This window comes from Pseudorca crassidens, chromosome 5 (assembly GCF_039906515.1).
Source record: "Pseudorca crassidens isolate mPseCra1 chromosome 5, mPseCra1.hap1, whole genome shotgun sequence".
NCBI classification, from domain to species: domain Eukaryota; kingdom Metazoa; phylum Chordata; class Mammalia; order Artiodactyla; family Delphinidae; genus Pseudorca; species Pseudorca crassidens.
This window is the reverse complement of record NC_090300.1, coordinates 90,222,540-90,240,849: the sequence shown is the minus strand read 5'-3', so window position 1 is coordinate 90,240,849 and position 18,310 is coordinate 90,222,540. Positions and strand designations below refer to the sequence as shown.

General features: G+C 41.2%; 1 protein-coding gene across 1 annotated transcript in view; it reads left to right on the top strand.

The window, feature by feature from the left end:
* Positions 1-18,310, top strand: part of BOC (BOC cell adhesion associated, oncogene regulated) — a 261,869-nt gene that overhangs the window by 76,123 nt on the left and 167,436 nt on the right. The window contains exon 5 of the mRNA XM_067738890.1: positions 80-181. The gene's annotated coding sequence lies outside the window, so the exon portion shown is untranslated. The remainder of the gene's footprint in view (positions 1-79; positions 182-18,310) is intronic.

Here is an 18,310-nt window from a genome sequence, read left to right as displayed (position 1 = left end):
GTTGGGATTATACATAGTCCCATTTTATAAGTGGGAAAGCTGAAGTCGTGTTTCTTATGGCTGCCTATTATGTCTACAGTATGCTGCTGCAGTCACCTGGGCCAGCTTCCTCACCAGACATGATCCTTGACTTTGAATGGATGGTGGTGAGAATGGACAGATTGCTATCACCCTTCCACAGGTAAGTCCCAGAAAGAGGATGGGCAATTAGGATGCCACACAACAACAAGTATCTTTCCTGGTTGGGGAAATAAGGACGTGATGCTGCCCCTCTCCATGCCAATCTAAATGCCACACTCTGTCTTTGTCAGCTGCTGAAAGTATCTGGGAGATTATATTATTAGGATGACTCACAAAATTAAATAATCACTTGTTTTTGTTTTGTTTTGTACTCATATGTTTTTCTTCATTTGACCTTCTGCTGCCCTGTGCTATCATAAATTGCATCTTTCTGAAGGCAAGTCTAAGTTTGCATGCATTAGTATGTATAAGTAGCATTTCAGCTTATAGGCATTGTCTTTAAAAAGGAGCTGGAGCAGTCTTTCGTGGGGTCTTCAACTAAGATATTTGCTAAATAACTTTGGGGCAGATATTTTTGCCTGAAAGTCTAGTATAAAAATGAAATGAATTCTGCAAGCAAGGAATTTAGCTTATTGTGTTCAGTTATTTTTCCACAAGGAATAGGTGAGGGATGTGAGGTTAAAAATTATTGTTGAGTTATAACCAGTAGGTGACAGACATGGTTTCTTTTTTTAAAATATGATACCTGTGGCCACAACTGATTGTAGGAAAAACCATGGAGATGTTTCTCGTGCGTTCAGCCATTTTCCTTTTCTGTGCTCCTCTCCCTACTAGTGGTTTGTTTTTACCTGTGAATTAGGTGGCCCTTATCATTCCATCAAGATGTCCTTGATCTTTGCCCTACACTTTGATGTTTCCCCTGAGTAGCATCTCTCGGAGCAAACCCATTTCCCCACTTCATCAATTGTTTCCAGTCCAGGTATGACTTCTTGATAATTGGACAATTTCAGGTATATTCCCAGAACAGGGAACTTTGGGGGCCAAAGAGCCTCCAAGCAGCACTCCTCTCCAACTCTCCATGGAGGGTCTGCTCATAGGTTGAGTCTGGCCCCTTCAGACCTCTCTTCTCCACTATCACAGAGGGAGACAAGGCTCTTAGCCAGGCTTGTGAGCAAAACAAAGGAAGCTGTTGCAGTTGTAAAACTATTTTGAAGCTCTTTGTGGAGAAAGAACTTCTGGTGGCCCTGTTGCTTCCTAAGAGCTCTCCTCCCACTCTCAGTGGTGTGAGTGTAAATTTTCCAGAAACCTCCAGGCCTCTTCATCATCACAAGTCTCACCTTCCCACTCAACTCTCTTTCTAGGTGAAGACTTAGCCTCTGCAGACCTGCGAGCCCTATAGTTGACCTCCCTGCCCCCATATACAAAGTTACTTCCTGCTTTGGTTGCATCTATTATTAGAAGGGATTAGAGGTGTTTTGCACTAGTGGCACATGGTGGGCACAGTGTATATGTTGGCAGAGTCGAACAGACTACCAAGAAAGGGACATACCCTTCTGCCATAAAAGTCCAATAGAAGGTGGCTTGCGTCTGAGACAGTGACCCTCAAAGGGTGGTCTAAGGCTCACAGCAGGCAGGAAGGGACTTGTGAGCCTTGAAAGGGTTAAAGTATGTCTTTTGTGGGGAGGGATGGAGCTTCATGTGGTAGATGATGGGGTAAGTGAGCCATGGGGCTTTTTGCCATAGTCAAAAAAATTTGAGGGGGCTTCCCTGGTGGCGCAGTGGTTGAGAGTCCGCCTGCTGATGCAGGGGACACGGGTTCGTGACCCGGTCCAGGAAGATCCCACATGCCGCGGAGCGGCTGGGCCCGTGAGCCATGGCCGCTGAGCCTGAGCGTCCGGAGCCTGTGCTCCACAACGGGAGAGGCCACAACAGTGAGAGGCCCGCGTACCAAAAAAAAAAAAAAAAATTTGAGGGCTTCCCTGGTGGCGCAGTGGTTGAGAGTCCGCCTGCCGATACAGGGAACATGGGTTGGTGCCCCGGTCCGGGAAGATCCCACATGCCACGGAGTGGCTGGGCCGATGAGCCATGGCCGCTGAGCCTGCGTGTCCGGAGGCTGTGCTCTGCAACGGGAGAGACCACAACAGTGAGTGGTCTGCATACTGCAAAAAAAAAAAAAAAAAAAAAAAATTGAGAACATTGGATAAAAGTACATTCATGCCAGGAAGCAAAGGGATGGCCATTGTCTTTGAAAAGTGTCTTCTGCTGCACCTGAAAATGGGCAGCTCAGCCTGTGACACATAGGGATGCAGAGAAGGTCCACAGATGGCCTTGACCTCAGAGTCTCATCACCATCCTTTCAAGTTCTGAATCCTGACTCTCCTGACATCATTAGAATAGCATTCCCCACCCCCAAAAGCTGAAACTCCAAGGCCGTGTGCATCCAGATATTACACACACACACACACACACACACACACACACACACACACGTGCGCACGCACGTGCACGCATGTTGCCAATTTGTTAATTAACCCTGATAAATACAACTGATAAGAGTACTAGTTATTCCCTTTGGCCTGATCAGAACATTCCTTCAGAATGAAGGATGTAAGTTGAGTTTCAGAAGCGTCTCTCCTTGAAGAAGCTTTAGGCACTCTCACAAGGTCAGGGGCCAGCAAAACCTCTGTCCAGGATAGTGCCTCTGCAAACTTGCTTTTTCTTGACTCTTAAAGCTGATCATTTTCCTCTCCCCACTCTACTTCCCAGAGAGATGTGTTCTGTTCAGAGGGGTTCTTCAAACAGCCTGCACTCAATTGGTTGGGTTCTGAGTACTGTCCTACTACCTGCTTCCCTGAATTTTCTCCTAGTTCACCTTGATTGGTATCTTAGGTATTCCCAAGCTTTTGGCTCACATATTTAGGGATGATATCGTGATTTACTTCCACAGGTGGCTAATCACATCCATTGTGTATGGATCTTAGTAGCTTCACTCTTACAGGGAACTATATTTCCAAAGTCTTAGAACACATCTTATTGTGGTCTCTAGGCCCTACAACGTCTTCTAGTCCTGTGATCTGTTGGTAGGAGCAAATTCTCCCCAAGTGACAGCTCCTGAGTCACAGCTCCTGAGTCACAGTGTCCAGAGATGGACACTGAGTTCGTGTAGTCCTTCTACCATCCCTCCTCTGACTTAGGCATCCGCCTTGACCTCTTCAGTGAAGCTGGCTCTAGGCATTCTTCCCACACAACACAGAAAGAATTGGGATGAGAGATGGCTGAGTCCCTTAACAGCAACTTTTTGTACAGCAGAGGAATCAAATAAGAGATGAAAAAGCAGCTGCAAGTGAGTATGTGTGACCTGGGCCCTCAAGCAGGACAGGGGGCTGAAGTTTAATTGTCCTCTCTCTGGATCAGTTTATTGGTGGTAGCTTTCAGGATGGTCCCAGCTCCTGAAGTCTCACTCACTTAGCAAACATCTACTAGTAGCCTCCAAGCTTGACGGCACGGAGTGTGGGCGTAGGATGCATAAAAGATGATCAAGACATGGTGCGTGCACTCCAGGAACTCACAGTCTAGTGAAGGCAGGAACGCTGGCTTTCTGGCAAGTGGTTCCTGGAATAAGTTATGGGATAATAACAGGCAAGAAGGACAAGGAACATTTGGAATTGCCTGGAGAGGCATCCACGCTTGAAATCCTTCCTGCAAGCACAAGGCTGGTTTTCTGCACTGGAAGCTGCGCTCCCCTTCTTCCTCCTTCTCCCTGTCCTCCAGCCCTTTCCTCCCTGCCTGAGTCTGACTGTTCTCCCCGCCTGAGGGTGAGGCGCTGCTTCACAGGATGAGTCATCCCCACCTGTCCCCACACATAGAGGGGCACCCCTCCATGAAAGGAACAGGGATCTTCGGAGTAAGCTCAAGTTTGGGCCAATATATTTACTTGCTTTAAAGAGGTTAAAGAGTGAAAACTCTTATTTGAATGTGAGTGAGCTTCGACACTCCTTTTTAAAGCACAGGGATATGGTAAACTTTTTAAAATGTACCTACCCTGGTATCGTGAGACCCCCAGGGCTAGAAACTATGGACTAGTGAATGAGAAAAAGCTAGGAAGTAAACTACCCTCATTTAAACAGCTGACAAGGAGAGTTGTATTAATTTTAGCTAAAGTAAGTTCCAAAACCAAGTGAAATGTTCCAAGAACGGGCATCCCTACAGATTCTATTGTTCATAAAATGGTAATCCAAGATATTATGAATTTGACAAATATTTAGTGTCAGTCACCTTAGTGAGCACTGGAAATACTGAGCAAGTCAGTCTCAGCCCTCATGGTTCCTTGATGATGTTTCTTCAAAGTAAAAGGCACAGCTTCCTAAAAGTTCTGTGCTCTCTCTTGCTCTCTCACTCCCTCCCCCACCTTTCTTTCTCTCCACCCTCTGCCCACTTTCTTTCTATCTCTCTCCCTCTGTCTTCCTCTCTTTCCTCACACTGGTGATAGTCATGGGCAGAGTCTGTTGGCAACAACCACAATGACATCCAGGCACTGTTTTGTATCATCCACACTTTGCTGTGTGGTTGTATCAGTCAGGATAGACTAGGTTATGCTATAGTAACAAACAACTCCAAAATCTTAGTGGCTTAAAACAACAAAGGTTTAGTTTTCACTCAAGTCACATATGCATCACGAGTCAGCAGGGATCTTTGCTTTTGTAGCCACTTAGAAACCCAAGCTGATGGAGCAGCTGCCATCTTGAGCGTTACTTGTGATTGTGCCAAAGATAAAAGAACGCTCTTGAAAGTCTCAGAAACAGGCTCCACTCCCCAGCCAGGAAGAGTTACATGTCACTTCTGCACAGAATTCAAAGGCGATATAACTAGTCACAATACCCAATTCAACCATAAGCATCCAAGAAGTTTAATCCTCCTCTGTGACAGAATTGAGGAAAATGAAATATTTGGCAAATAGTACTAGTGACTACCACAGTGGTGTGTAGTAGATTTGATAGGTGCTGACCCAAACCCTAAGATGCTAGGCCACCGGGCAATTTCGACCTCATCATAGTGAATTCTGCCTCCTCAGCCTCAAAGGAAAGCAGGAAAAGCACAATTCCCACTAGGTTCTTGGAGTAGTCTGATTCCAGGGTGACCTTTCATGCCACTCTCCAGCCATATAGTTACACACACACACACACACACACACACAGAGTGGAGATAAGGGAGGTGGGGGGGACTAGAGTAATGAGATGATCAAATGCAGAGTTTTCAAAATCAGACAGAGCTGGGTTTGCATCCTGCTTTCACCACGTACTGCCCATGTGAACTTGGGCAAATTTCTTAACCCTTCTGTGTCTCTCTTTCCTCATCTGAAAAATGGGACTAATAATGCTTAACTCCTAAGTTTATTGTTGGGAAACACTGAGAGAAATTAGGCAAATCCCTTAGCCCAGTGCCTGGTAACTGACAAGTCCTCCATAAGTAAGAACCATTATTGTTAGTGTTAGGATTGGAATAATAAGCAAATATCAGTGCAATGTCGAAAAGATATCATGTAGCAAAGCTGAAGGATATTTAAAATTTTTTGCCTTTTCCTTGAGATGCTCTACTAAGTGTCAAGAAAAGGAGTGTGGGAGAGATGTGCCCAAATAACAAAAAATAACACGCGTGGAGAAGTCAGTGGTGTGATACAGTGGATACACCATTTCCCAACATACAGTGCTTGGGGGTTCTATGTATATAGCACTCCTACTAAATATCTCCTAAGGTTAACATGTCTACTCTAATCTTAGATATTTATTGAGAGCCTACTATACATAGACACCTTACAAATATTATTCCATTTAATCATTGTGATAAACCCATCAGCTCAGATTTGGATCCCCATTTTATGAATGGGAGCCTTTACAGCAGAGTGGGTAAGAGCATGGGCTCTGGTGTCAGACTGCCTGGATTAAAATCCAGACTCTACCAACAACCATCTGCATGTCCTCAGGCAACTTACTTTACCACTTGTTCATCTGTAAAATGGGAATAATAATTGCATGTCACCAAGATGCTGTGTTAATTAGATGAGATAATGTATGTAAAGTGCTGAGCCCAGGGCTTGGCGTGTAATAAGGGCTCGATGGATGTTAGCTAGGATTACCAAATATGAGGAAATCAAGTCTCCAAAAACATAAGTCCCTTGCCTGAGATCACACGGTTAGTAATTAGGAAAATTTAAACTCTGGTCTTTCCAAATCCAAAGCACATGTGCCTTTGTTTAACCACATCATTCCATTATTTACACTCAAATAATTGCCCTTAGGACTGCATTAATCTTCTGAAATTTGGGTCAGGCAATCCTCAGGCACAGTTGAAAAAAAAGCAAGAAACTGTGCAGTGGGCAGACTCTGACAGTGGCAATAAGTAAATGGAGTCACTCTATTTTCAGTACTCATCCAGATTGGTTTCTAAAGATGCTTATACTCTAAGAAAGAGGAGATGGTACTTCAGAGTTTTAGATTACTTACTATTGAGTACCTGCATCCATCAGGCTCTGTGCTAGGTGATTTCCCTGTTTTCTCATTTAATCGTCACACAGACCTGTGAAGGAAGTACATACTTATTTTCCTCATTTTACAGGAGAGGAGACTAAGATTTAAAAGGTTAAGTAACTTACCCAAGGTCACACAGGTGAAAAATAGCAAAGCCTCTGAAAGATGAATTAGGCTGAAAACAACCTTTACTAACTAAACAATGTAATCTCATTAAAAAAAAAAAATTTAGTCGGTATTTTCCCACATAATCCCAGTAATAAATGATCATCATAGAAAGTCTGAAAAGTAGTGCAAAGTGCAAAGAAGCAGGAAAAATTATCCATGACTCTATCTCCCAGAGTCAATCACTGTTAAGTCTTTTAGTATAGTTCCTTCAGATCTTTTCTCTATATTTCATTTTCATTTTATAGTTGAGATCATACTGCAACAGTTTGTAATGTTATTTTCTAAGAGGCCAAGAATGAATTCAGTAGTCATTTCAAGTTAATATAATAAAATCTTTGGTTATAAGAATTCAGGGACTGATAATTATAGTTGCCATTTGTTGACTATTTCTGTATGTCTGGCGCCATGCAAAATAGTTTTAACTAAAGTATCTCCTTTTATCTAAACCTATAAAGTGGGCATTAAATAATCAAAACATCAGAATATTTATGTAACCAGTATTTTAATGCACTCCACTTTTTAAGAGAAGGAGGTAAAGGACAACAAATAAGCTGGTAGATCTTATTTAAAAAACCCAAACAAAAGCACTGCCAGGCTGTGGCCTGTGGTCGCCATAAATTCTCTTCTGTTTTCCATCCCTTTTCTATCTGCAGCACAGTGAGGCTTGGTGTCCATGATGATGACCACAGTGATGATTCACAAGCGTCACAGATTAAAGGAGTTTAACTATACTTCTGCCCTTGGCTTATGCCTGGATGGGCCCACACTTGAGCAGCTCAGGTTACAGGACCACTCAGTGGACATCAGAAACAGGAAATGAACCACTTCTCCCTAATGTGGGCTGGGTCATGTTCCAGTTTCCTCCTTTGGTCATCTTTGCTGGCTCTACCGTAGCCCTCTCATCCCTGTGATCTGAACTTCAGGACTGCCTTCTCTGTAACCCTCAGAAACTTCCTTAACTAGACACAGACTGGGTGGAAAATGGTAGCTGGACTACCTTTGCGGGGAGTGGTTGCCCTGTGGGACAGGAAGAAAAGAAAGGAGAGAAAAGTCTTTTTGAGATTAAGGAAAGTGCTCTCAGCATTAAAATCTGAAAATAGCCTCCATGTGGTAAGAACACATGACCCCTAAGGGTCCTAAAGGGAGATGGTAGGGGAGGCTCTGGCTGCAAAGATGCTACAGGTCAGGAGTGGACTTTCAGCGTCTGCTGTTTTATATGTTTAAAGACTAGGTCTGTGTTTTGTTAACTGAACTTGCTAATAGCCACCACTTGAATTGCTGCTTCCAGCTCTGTTTGTTTTAAATAAGGAGATTCAGCCAGTAATAATGGGAGGAGCTGCAAATGACTGCCCCAGTTGGGAAGTGCCTGCTTGTTTTTCCATCTCCCTGGGCATGCAGATGCGCAGGCCACACTCACAGACGCACACATCTGAGGAGATAGCCCGAGGGAGCCCTCGATATGTATATTTATATAGGAGGTGTGTGTAAGGGGGCACTCAAGTATCAAAATACTTAGGTAACTGTGGGTGAAAAGAGGAGTTATGTTGCAAGAATTTAAATATACCATGTCTCATATATTTATTTCTTTCTTCATTCATTTGACAAACCTTCATTGAGCACCTACTGTGAGAAGCACTGTGTGTTTGCTGTGAGACATGCTATTATTTCTAAAAGATGGGCCTTTATTCCTCTCCCTTCAGAAGCTTACCATCTGATGGGGGTACTATCTGGTCATCCACTAAAGCGTACAATCACCCACCGTGAGCGATAATGCAGGATAAATGCCTTAAGAACGATAATGAAGATAGGTGCTGTAGGAATCCAGAGAAGTAACTGTTCACTGCTGGCTCAGACGAAGAGAGGTGGAGAGGGAAGAGGTGGTCTAGGAATTGAACGGCAAATCTCCAGAGGCAAAGAAAAAGGTATAGCACGCTGAGAGTTGCAAGCAGACTGGTTTATCTGCAGAGTAATCACATGGGAAAGTGTATTGAAATGAAATTGGAAGCTAGGGGTCAGATTGGGAAGTACCTCCCAAGGTCTCAGAAATTCAAGAGATAAGGGTGATGTTAGAGCAGAGAACAGCTCTTCACTTTCTGAGTGTCTGCTAGGCCAACAAGCCATCACTCTATGTGAAGGAAGTAAATGCATATGGACTGTGTCAAAGTTGTGGAAAACATAGCCTCAGAATAAAAGATAGCTCTTTAAATTGAACCAATTAAGAAAATTAAACTATGATTATTTTTTTTGCCATGGCCCAGTGGAAAGGTCATCACAGCCATTGATATGGCTAAGTTTTCCTTACTCCAACTCCAAGCTCACCAAAGAAGCCTATAACCATCATGTAAGTCCACAGGAGAAGAAGGCTACCTTGGTGAGTTAGCTGCCACCCTGGCCTTGCACGTTAGTCTCTTTAGAGCTCTGCTAGCATGAATGTGTCCTGAAGTAGAATCTGCTCTTAGGCCACTGGCCAAATCACGTTTCTGAATCTTCAAAGCTTAAGACTAGGGACTTCCCTGCTGGTGCAGTGGTTAAGAATCCACCAGCCAATGCAGAGGACATGGGTTCAAGCCCTGGTCTGGGAAGACCCCACGTGCCTCGGAGCAGCTAAGTCCGTGCACCACAACTACTGAGCCTGCGCTATAGAGCCTATGCTCCACAACAAGAGAAACCACCGCAGTGAGAACCCTGCACACCGCAACAAAGAGTAGCCCCCGCTCGCCGCAACTAGAGAAAGCCCATGTGCAGCAACAAAGACCCAATGCAGCCAAAATAAAATAAAAAATAAAATAAAAATAAAATAAAATAAAATAAAATAAAATAAAAAAATAAAAATAAAAATAAAAAAATAAATTTAAAAAACCCCCAAAACTTAAGACTAAACCCTGGACCTTGCTGAATTCACCAAGGTAAATGGCCCTTTCTTGAGTCCCATTTGGGCAGCTCACCAGATTTCCCTCTGGGCCTCCTGAGAGAGTACCCCATCATTCAAGATACCCACAGTTTTGGTTAATGGAAAAGTTTAGTTTATAGACTTGACTGTGCATGGCATATGTAAATCATCAAGAAGTGAATAGAATAAAATAGGCTTACACTAAAAGACCCTAAATGTTTTTTTTTTGATGATTCAAGAACTACTTCATCAAAAGACATATCCAGAATATATCAGAACTCTTAAAACACAACAGAAAACAAATAACCCAATGGAGAAAAAATTGGGTAAGATAATTGAACAGGCACTTCACCAAAGAGCCTATTTGGATGACAAGTGAGCACATAAAAAGTTGTCAAACAGCACTAATCATTAAGGAAATGCTGATTAAAACCAGATGAGTTACCACTTATTATTATAATGGCTAAAAAAAAGCACTGACAATGCCATGTGCTGACAAGGATGCAGAGCAACTCGAACTCTAGGCATTGCAGGTGAGAAAGCAAAAAGGTTTGCCAGTTTTTTTAAAAGTTAAACATGCACAAACCATATGACCCAGCAATTCTGCTCCTGGATATTCACCCTAGTGAAATGAAAATTTATTTTCACATGAAAATGTGTACATGCATGTTTATAGCCACTGTAGTCATAATCACCAAAAACTTGAAACAACCCCAATGTCCTTCACTAGGTGAGTGGGTAAACAAAAGCTACTTCAGAATTTTACAGTACTTTGGGGGGAAGAAACATTATGATCAGTTAGTGTCATGAGGTGGTACCATAGGAGGAATATGTTTTCTTCTACTTATTAATATTCCAGACATATGTTTTCTTCTACTTATTAAGATTCCAGACAAAGTGAGGATTTTATGCTACCACAAACATCAGAAAATGTGCAAGCTGTTCATTGATGCTTGTGTTAACCATGCTGTGTATGAGTTCCCTGTGCCTAAGCATATAGGTATTGAGTATGAAATGTAGGGTTTTTTGGGGGGGGGTTTAAGATTTTTTTTTTTGATGTGGACCACTTTTAAAGTCTTTATTGAATTTGTTACAATATTGCTTCTGCTTTATGTTTTGGTTTTTTGGCTATGAGGCATGTGGGATTTTAGCTCCCTGACCAGGGATTGAACCTTCATCCCCTGCATTGGAAAGTGAAGTCTTAACCACTGGACCACCAGGGAAGTCCCTGAAATGTAGGTTTTGAAGGAGCAGAAGGGTGAAGTATTTGAGTGGGAGGAGCAAGAGAAGGTCTGCATGTAGAATAAATGAAGGAGTCTCTGTTTGTCAACGTTGACTTCAACCCAGGACCAAAGTGAGGCAAGTGCCTGCATATGTGTTGTATTAAAAAACTTTTAAAATTACGGCTTAAAATCACTGAGTGTCTTTAAAAACTGGTCTCTTTGTGGGTGTGGGGGGCTACTGTATTTAGATGAACTCAGGAGAGTTGACAAACTTAAAGAATTGGGAGGGCAGGAGATAGTGCCAGAGGAAACTAACTCCTCATATCAGTGGAGTCTTTGATATTTGCTGTCCTGTGTACCCAGGCACTTGACTTGTGACCCATCCTCTCCACTCTGAAGCAGCAAAAGTTCTTTTGTTGCAAATCTATCTCTGTATTCCAAAAAGTGCTTCATTAGGGGTGGGGAAGCCACTAACTGAATTAAGTGAGACATAAGTTTACCAGCAGGTGGCAATAGAGGTAATTGTGTCTCCGGAAAGATTAAACTCGTATGACTTTATAAACCAGAGATGGGAATCTTCAGAACTTGATTGGGCCCCAACTTTACTTCCTTCTGCCTTACACTAGCGTTCTATGAGTTGGAATTGTTCAAGCCAAAATACTGTATCCAGATATATAACCTTTTCCTCACTGAGCTGCTGCTGCACTCTGATTTCTGAATGGCTCCTCCTCTAAGAGTTTGATGCTTTTAGTTGAAAAATTAGAAATAATGGCAAAATCATGTTTAATATCATAAATTAGATTTGTTCGTGGTTTAGGGAAGCTCAAAAAGGTGAAATAAAACACTGCTTTCAAATGTAACCTCCTGATACTATTAAGTAAGCTAACCTAAACTCTCAAAAAGCAAAGATGAAGCAATCAGACTGCTTTTGAATATCAAAAGGACATTAGGTTCTTAAGTGAATTTCTCTGACCTTTCTTAATTCCTTTCACACAGGAGAAAACCCATAGTTTTCAATGGAAAAATAAACTTTTTATTTACACACAATAATTTCAAAGGCCAGTGGAACAAGATAGTGTGCTGTGAAGCCCATGTCTCCATGGACAGCAAAGTGTTGCAAGAATGTTTCACCTGACTATCCTTACCCGAAAACTTACCGACTGTCTGTACTTCTTCCTGTTTCGCCAGCTTTCTCTGATTCTCTCTCCTTCTGGAGAGGTTCCTAAGCTCCTAACTCCTAGTTTCATCCTCTACAATCTCTCTGTTCTCTTGTGGTTCTTCACGCCCTTTATTTATTTATTTTTTACAATCTCTCTCTCATGACTGAGAGGAAATTTGGAATACATGATTTAGAAAAATAAAAACTATTATTGCTATATTTCTTGGTAAGGCTCATTCAATTCCATGATATTTCTAAAAATCAGAAATAAATTACTTTTTCAATTATTTAACTTAAGTTTTTAAATAAACACATTCATGTGATTCAAAATTCCAATGATCCGAAAGGGTAAAAATGTTTCTCTTACCCCTTCTCCCAGCCACACAGTTCTCTTTGGAAGCACCTAATGCTACTATTTTCTGATAAATATTTCCAGAGACATTATAGGCATATACAAGCAGTTAAACGTGTATATGCATCTGTATGTATGTATATATGTGTATTTATACATTCTTTATTTTTCTTTGTTTTTACACAAATCATAGCATACTTTATACAAAAGCACCCTTCTTCTTCTTTTTTTTTTTTTTAACTTAGCTGAGTATCTTGGCAATCATTCCCTATCAATCCAGAAACAATTCTGCTATGAATAACCTTGTTCATATGTCATTTTTCACATAGGAGCATATGTCTGAAGGATAAATTCCTAGAAGCAGAATTGCTGGGTTAAAGGATATGTGCATTTGTAAGTTTAATAAGTATTGCAAAACTGTCCTTCTTAGAATCTGTAACCCCAGCGATATGAGAGGGCCTGTCTTTCTGCCTTCTCACCACCCAGCCCTCCTCATTGCTCTGTTTTTCACCATTCTTCTATTCTTACTTTTCTTTCCATATGAACTTTAGGATCAACTTTTGTCCCAAAGAAACATCATGTAGGAATTTTTATTGGAATTGCATTAAATGTATAGGTTGACTTAGGGAGAATAGATATCTTTATGATGTTGAGTCTCTTCACAGATGCCTTTCATTTGATAAAGGGTTCATTTCCAGCCTTAGTAGCAATTGGATATTTTCTTCATAAAAAGCTCACACATTTCTTCTTAAGTTCATCCCTTGATGTTTTTATTTTTATCGCTGCTGTTTTCAATGGGATCTTTCCTTGTATCTCTTCTGAGTGGTTGCTATTATATAGCTTTGATTTTTGTACCCAGTTTGTATCTCACCACGTCAGTGAATTCTCACATTATTTGTAACAGTCACTTAAGTTTTGGGGGTATATAACCATATTGTGACTCAACAATGATAATTTTTTCTCCTTCTTTCCATTGTGTATGCCTCTCTTGTGGACTGAATGTGTCCTCCAAAAATTTGTATGTTGAAGCCCCTAACCCCCAGTGTGGCTGTATTTGGACAGGGGGCCTCTAAGGAAATAATTCAGGTTAAATGAAGTCATAAGGGTTGGGAGAGCCCAGATCCGATAGGATTAGTGTCTTATCAGAAGAGACACCAGAGATCTCTCTCTCTTTCTCTCTTCACCATGTGAGGACAATGAGAAATCAGCCATCTGCAAGTCAGGAAGAGAGACCTTACTAGGACCTGACCCTACTGTACCTTGATCTTAGATGTGTAACCTCCAGAACTGTGAGAAAATAAATTTGTTGTTTAAGCCACCCAGTCCATGGTATATTGTTATGGAAGCCCTAGCAAACTGATGCAAATTCTATTTTCCTTATTTTGTTAAGTGTATTGGCCAGAGCCAGAACAATGTTAAGTAATAGTGATAATTGTGGACATCTTTCTCTTATTTCAGAATTGAGAGGGAATGTTTCTAGTGTTTGCCCATTAATGCTGCTTTGGATTGAAAAAAATATATAATTATATTAAGAAAGGAAAGCTGTTTCTATTTTCATTGCATTTTTCACTTATTTGCGGTATTTACTGAAAATTAACAAACAACATAGACTTGTCAAAGTACCTGATCAATAAAATAGGTGCTTCGATCATTATAAAGTTCAAGAGGAGTTTGCCAGGTAGGGATAATGTTTTCCAAAAGGACTTTAGCCACAGAAAAAAACAATAGCCTATGTACAAGGGAAGGCTTCAGAACAGTGTGGAAACATACTGACCATGGTAAAACTTACTTACATCCATGAGATGAAGGAAGTTGTATGAAACCCATTTGCCATACAAATAAACTTGTTCATTAGGTAGTTTAAAATGTTTGGAACCAGTATGAACAGGCTTCCCTGGGTTATACTTTGGACAAGTGGGACAAGTGAGGTAGGCACCTTTTGCAGCCTTGTTAATGTTTACCCACCAATATGTATTCATGAAGGCTATCATTTTATCAGTAGACCAATAGCTTAGTGCATGTTCAGTGGTAAGGAGTGAGAATTTTAAAGTCTCCAGTAGGACTGGGTTGTTATTTTGTCCAAACCAGAACTTTCTCTTTTTATCAAACCATCAATTGCTAAATTAACAATCTTGTTTTTCCCTATCTGAGGCCAACTCTTAGGCTTCTCTAGGCAGTTTTTCTAAGTTATCATTTGGGGAAATATCCCTTTGGACCATGGCAGAGGTTTGGCTGCTGTGGGTCTCTCTAAGAACAGAATTCCTGAGATTGGTTCAAGATGGCGGAGTAGAAGGACATGCTCTCACTCCCTTACAAGAACACCACAATCACAAATAATTGCTGAACAATCACCGACAGGTAGACACTGGAACTCACCAAAAAAGATACCCCACATCCAAAGACAAAGGAGAAGCCACAATGAGATGGTAGGAGGGGTGCAATCACAATAAAATCAAATCCCATAACTGCTGGGTGGGTGACTCACAAACTGGAGAACACTTATACCACAGAAGTCCACCCACTGGAGTGAAGGTTCTGAGCCACACGTCAGGCTTCCCAAACTGGGGGTCCGGCAACTGGAGGAGGAATTCCTAGAGAGTCAGACGTTGAAGGCTAGCGGGATTTGCTTGCAGGACTTTGACAGGACTGGGGGAAACAGAGACTCCACTCTTGGAGGGCACACACAAACTCGTGTGCTCATTGGGACCCAGGGGAAGGAGCAGTGACCACATAGGAGACTGAACCAGACCTACCTGCTAGTGTTGGAGGGTCTCCTGCAGAGGCAAGGGGTGGCTGTGTCTCACTGTGAGGACAAGGACACTGGCAGCAGAAGTCCTGGGAAGTACTCCTTGGCATGAGCCCAACCAGAGTCTGCCATTAGCCCCATCAAAGAGCCCAGGTAGGCTCCAGTGTTGGGGCGCCTCAGGACAAACAACCAGCAGGAAGGGACCCAGCCCCACGCAACAGCAGACAAGTGGATTAAAGTTTTACTGAGCTCTGCCCACCAAAGCAACACCCAGCTCTACCCACCACCAGTCCCTTCCATCAGGAAGCTTGCACAAGCCACCTAGATAGCCTCATCTACCAGAGGGCAGACAGCAGAAGCAAGAAGTACTACAGTCGTGTAGCCTGTGGAACAAAAACCACATTCACAGAAAGCTAGACAAGATGAAAAGGCAGAGGGCTATGTACCAGATGAAGGAACAAGATAAAACACCCCAGAAAAACAAGAGAATGAAGTGGAGATGGGCAACCTTCCCGAAAAAGAATTCAGAATACTGATAGTGAAAATGATTCAGGACCTCGGAAAAAGAATGGAGGCAAACATTGAGAAAATGCAAGAAATGTTGAACAAAGATCTAGAAGAATTAACGAACAAACAAACAGAGATGAACAACACAATTACAGAAATGAAAAATACACGAGAAGGAATCAATAGCGGAATAACTGAGGCAGAAGAATGGACAAGTGACCTGGAACACAGAATGGTGGAATTCACTGCTGTGGAACAGAATGAAGACAAAAGAATGAAAAGAAATGAAGACAGCCTAAGAGACCTCTAGGACAACATTAAACACAACAACATTCGCATTATAGGGGTCCCAGAAGGAGAAGAGAGAGAAAGGACCCGAGAAAATATTTGAAGAGAATATAGTCGAAAACTTCCCTAACATGGGAAATGAAATAGCCACCCAAGTCCAGGAAGCGCAGAGAGTCCCATACAGGATAAACCCAAGGAGAAACATGCCGAGACACATAGATATCAAATTGGCAAAAATTAAAGACACAGAAAAATTATTGGAAGCAGCAAGGGAAAAATGACACATAACATACAAGGGAACTCCCATAAAGTTAGCAGCTGATTTCTCAGCAGAAACTCTACAAGCCAGAAGGGAGTGGCATGATACACTTAAAGTGATGAAAGGGAAGAAGCTACAACCAAGATTACTCTACCCAGCAAGGATCTCACTCAGATTCTATGGAGAAATCAAAAGCTTTACAGACAAGCAAAAGCTAAGAGAATTCAGCATCACCAAACCAGCTCTACAACAAATGCTAAAGGAGCTTCTCTAAGTGGGAAACATAAGAAAAGGACCTACAAAAACAAACCCAAAACAATTAAGAAAATCATCAAAGGAACATACATATCGATAATTACCTTAAACAGGAATGGATGAAATGCTCCAACCAAAAGACACAGGCTTGCCAAATGGATACAAAAACAAGACCCATCTGTATGCTGTCTACAAGAGACCCACTTCAGACCAAGGGACACATTCAAACTGAAAGTGAGGGGATGGAAAAAGATATTCCATGCAAATGGAAATCAAAAGAAAGCTGGAGTAGCAATACTCATATCACATAAAATAGACTTTAAAATAAAGAATGGTACAAGAAACAAAGAGGGACACTACATAATGATCAAGAGATCAATCCAAGAAGAAGATATGACATATAAATATATATGCACCCAACATAGGAGCACGTCAATACATAAGGCAACTGCTAACAGCTCTAGAAGAGGAAATTGACAGTAACACAATAATAGTGGGGGACTTTAACACCTCACTTACACCAATGGACAGATTATCCAAACAGAAAATTAATAAGGAAACAGAAGCTTTAAGTGACACAATAGACCAGATAGATTTAATTGATATTTATAGGACATTCCATCCAAAACGAGCAGATTACACTTTCTTCTCAAGTGCGCACGGAACATTCTCCAGGATAGGTCACATCTTAGGTCACAAATCAAGCCTCAGAAAATTTAAGAAAATTGAAATCATATCAAGCATCTTTTCTGACCACAATGCTATGAGATTAGAAATCACTTACAGGGAAAAAAACGTAAAAAGCACAAACACATGGAAGCTAAACAATATCTTACTAAAAAATGAAGAGATCACTGAAAAAATCAAAGAGGCAATCAAAAAACACCTAGAGACAAATGATAATGAAAACACGATGATCCAAAACCAATAGGATGCAGCAAAAGCAGTTCTAAGAGGGAAGTTTATAGCTATGCGAGCCTACCTCAAGAAACTAGAAAAATCTCGAATAAACAATCTAACCTTACACCTAATGGAGCTAGAGAAAGAAGGACAAACAAAACCCAAAGTTAGCAGAAGGAAAGAAATCATAAAGATCAGAGCAGAAATAAATGAAATAGAAACAAAGAAAACAATAGCAAAGATCAATAAAACTAAAAGCTGGTTCTTTGAGAAGATAAACAAAATTGATAAACTGTTAGCCAGACTCATCAAGAAAAAGAGAGAGAGGACTCAAATCAACAAAATTAGAAATGAAAAAGGAGACGTTACAACAGACACCGCAGAAATACAGAGCATCCTAAGAGACTACTACAAGCAACTCTATGCCAATAAAATGGACAACCTAGAAGAAAATGGACAAACTCTTAGAAAGGTATAAACTTCCAAGACTGAACCAGGAAGAAATAGAAAATATGAACAGACCAATCACAAGTAATGAAATTGAAACTGATCAAAAATCTTCCAAAAAACAAAAGTCCAGGACCTGTTGGCTTCACAGGTGAATTCTACCAAACATTTAGAGAAGAGCTAACACCCTTCCTTCTCAAACTCTTCCAAAAAATTGCAGAGTAAGGAACACTCCCAAACTCATGCTATGAGGCCACCATCACCCTGATACCAAAACCAGACAAAGGCACTACACAAAAAGAAACTTACACACCAATATCACTGATGAATATAGATACAAAACTCCTCAACAAAATACTAGCAAACAGAATCAAGCAACACATTAAAAGGATCATACACCATGATCAAGTGGGATTTATCCCAGGGATGCAAGGATTCTTCAATATAAGCAAATCAATCAATGTGATACACCATATTAACAAATTGAAGAATAAAAACCATATGATCATCTCAATAGATGAGAAAAAGCTTTTAACAAAATTCAACACCTATTTATGATAAAAAGTCTCCA